The sequence below is a fragment of the Octopus sinensis genome, linkage group LG24 (assembly GCF_006345805.1).
Source record: "Octopus sinensis linkage group LG24, ASM634580v1, whole genome shotgun sequence".
In the NCBI taxonomy this organism is placed as follows: domain Eukaryota; kingdom Metazoa; phylum Mollusca; class Cephalopoda; order Octopoda; family Octopodidae; genus Octopus; species Octopus sinensis.
Window position 1 is genome coordinate 4155242 of NC_043020.1, and position 3753 is coordinate 4158994.

Below are 3753 nucleotides of genomic sequence, written 5' to 3' on the forward strand. Positions count from 1 at the left end.
ATTATTATTATTATTATTATTATTATTATTATTATTATTATTATTAATATTAAGGCAGTGACTGGCAGAATCATTAGCATGGCTTTACATTTTGCATTCAAAGTCCAGCAAAGTTGATTTTGCCTTTCATCCTTTTGGGGTCAATAAAATAGGTTTGAGTTGAATTTAGGGGCTGACTTAACCAACTTATCCCCTCCACCAAAATTGCTGGCCTTGAGCCAAAATTTGAAAACATTATTATTATTATTAGATTTTACCTTAACTGTCCATATTTTTTTTTCCAGTTTTTCATTGTTGCAGTTGCTAGTAAACTCCAAGAGTCAGATAACTTCAAGCAGATTAAAGGAGTTCTAGCCATGACCATCACATTATCAAACGTAGTCTTCTAAAGCAAACAACACTGTCTGATATGTTATTGTTTTTTTCAAAACAACAACAGAGAGGAAAGAATTCATTGCAACATTCGTTACAACTTTCAATGCTTTCATTCCAAATGCAGTTAAGGTCAGCTTTGCCCTTTCTGTTTAAGGGGTCAATAAAAAAGTACAAATACAAGGTGGTGGGTAAGCAGAACAGTTTCAGGGTCAAGTATCGCATGCTGGGGTTTCTGTTTTGGCATCACTGGTGCCAAGCTGTGTGACAGCTACACCTTTCCTTTGGAAGACGTTGAGCGTACTGAGAGAATGGTGTAAAGGCTCACCTGGTGACTCATCTGGTTTCAAGTTGTAATCCTCCTCACAACCACCAGCTTTTTAGGTTTGTTCCAAGCTTGTTTAACCCCAGGTCAACCATGATCCAGCAGGGCCATAGCCAAAACCATTCTAGTCATGTTTCGAAAAAGAGAATCTAATATAACTGTTTATAAGTTGAAATGAGAGGGTCCAATTTGAGGGATATTGAGCTGCTATTTAAGACAAGCCACTATTTACTGGCACAAAAGATGCAAAATAAAGTTCTTTAGCCATGGATCAGCATGTTTATCCTGTTCCAAAGGGGTTAAGGAGCAACTGCAGGGTCTTGTCTGCAACTCAACTCTGAAATTGTAGGGATCAAAATATATTTCTTCTTTCAAGTTAAAAAAAAGGGTGGGTGGGGGGCATGATATATTTTCTATCTCTGCAGTCGTCTTTGAATGGGGAAAACAAGTGGTGCGGTGGTTGGGGTATTTAGATCAGAGTCATAAAGTCATGGGTTTTGTTTCTGAACTGAGTGATGTGTTGTGTCCTTAAAGTTCTGCTGGGTGAGTGTCCATATCTGCTCATGACTACTCAGGCCTCTAGAACAATAAATGAAAGCATGGTACATGGTCCCCTAACCCTAATCCATTCAGGAGTGATGGCTCCCAGTAGTGTACTGGAGTTGAGAAACTTTTGGTAGCCCTTCAACATTACAAACTCAACTATGACTTTCTTCTTAAGTAATAAATATTTTCAACCAATCACATCACCTGCCATCATTTACTGCATATGTAAGAATAAAAGTTCAAAGAATCTCCAGTATTGTTTGTATTTGATCCTGCAGCAGAGACTTAGTGTTGGAGCATGATAGAATTGGTAAAAACTGTTGAAGGCTTCTGCCCCAGCAGGGCTGCTTGCTGTCCAGGTATTTCGTTTTTGGATTTGGTTTGCAAGATTCTTTATATGATTTCGTGTGTTGAAGCATATTCTGTTGTGTCTGGGGAGAGTCATTTTCTTTTTGTGCCTTATAGTCAAAACTATTGAAAAGGTTGCAAGACGCAATGAAAATTTTAAGAAAATAAAAATAAGAAAAAAGTGGAAATTTTACCAGTGAGTGTGTTACATTATAAGGCACAGAAAGAAAATTACTCTCCCCAGACACAACAGAAAATACTCAGATGTATGTGTGTATATGATGAGGAGGCAGATCCCTTAATCTGTTAGGCCATAGAGGCACCACTAAAGAACCTATTTTCATATCCTGGCAGAGAGGAAGAAGGTGAATCAGGTTGGTAGAAACCATCAGATATAATTTCCTCGGGGGGGGGTGGAGCTGAAATCAGAAATTCCCCACACTTCATAACAGAAAGCTATTAACATCCTATATCGGGTATACCATCACTGTGTATACCATCATCAGTGAATTGGTCATGCTGTGCAATACTAGCTTGTGACTAGGTTTGTCTGGTGCTGTCTAAGACTTAGCTATCTTAACCACAAATACAACACAATTATAATTGCCAAACTCCAGTTTAGTTTCCTGGTCTTCTGCTTATTTAGTTGTCAGTGGCACATGTGGGATTGAAGAAAACCACTCTCTAACCCATACCATAATTTTGGATAGCTTCTTCAGGACACAAGCAATCCATAGCAGATGTGAAGCAGAGATAGAAATATTTTCATTCCGCCTGGATACTCAAGTTCAGTGATATCATGGATTTAATTGCAGAGTTTTCATATCACAAACACACACGTGTGTGTGTACACAGTAAAAATAGTTTAACTGTTCCATATCGAGTTATATTGAATATAGAAAGCAAAGAGGAAAATGCACAGAGATATATTAAATAAAATAGTTTTGCCTTAGTTCATCGTATAATATCTCTGGTTTAATATCCACTGGTTTCGGTTCTCACTGAGGTATCAATGGTGAATGACAAATGACAGAAAGTGCTTTAAGTGTTTTTTTTATAGCAAACAGGCGTTATCCAAACTTGTGGTCAACATAAAAGTAACTAGTAATTACTTATTAATTGTTTAAGTGCAATTTCCCATTTTTTCATAAATTACTTCCTTTGTCAATTCATTGGTGCCTCGTGGTTAAATCTGAATGTTTATATGTCAAGAATATCTAAAAATCAAATAAATTCATTTCTGCTACCTGTTGACTTAACGGAATTTGGATTACAGATACGTTCACTGCCATCAATTCACTGCAAGTGAAGTTTACCGAGTAAATATATCCAAAGTATCTCACCATTTACAGCGAAAAACTATTTTATTGAAAAGAAAGAAAAATTTTAAACAGTGAATTGATTATGGTGAACTTTCCCTGTGGGGAATTGAGGACTGGACATACCAGACATATGGGATTTATCTTGTATTTTCTTAACACATCGCTAAAATTGCCAAGAAGGCTGAGGGTGTCTTGGTATCACTCACCAAGTCCTTTGTGAGCCGCTCTCCGGCTATCTATCTGCGGCTTTATATAGCTATAGTACGACCTCACCTGGAATTTGCATCACCGGTCTGGAACCCCTATCTTGCCCAGGATATTAATCATCTGGAAGCCGTTCAGCGACGTGCAACCAAAAGAATACCCTCCATCAGGCATTTGCCATATCCTGAACGCCTTACTTCCCTGGGCATGGACACATTGAAACTCCGACGTCTGGCAGCTGACTTGGCAGACACCCATAAAATTATCAACCATCGTCCAAACAATAACTCTGAGCACCTTTTCAAACTCCACCCATCTAACACCCGTGGACATATTTACAAAGTCAGAAAACAGCACAGCTCCCTTGACTTCAGGAAACATTTTTTCACGCTGAGAGTTGCTGAAGCATGGAACAAACTGCCGGCATCAGTTGTTATTTGTTGGAGCACTGCATCCTTCAAAACTTCCATGCTTTCTGAGATTCACCAACACTACACCTGATTTTCTCCCCTCCATACACACACAAGCATGTTTCTGACTCATACACTGTTCACTTCCCAGACATTTGTACATTATTGCATATGCTTTATATGCACTTTTGACAAGTTGTGGTGCACCTGAGCACTGTAGACAATA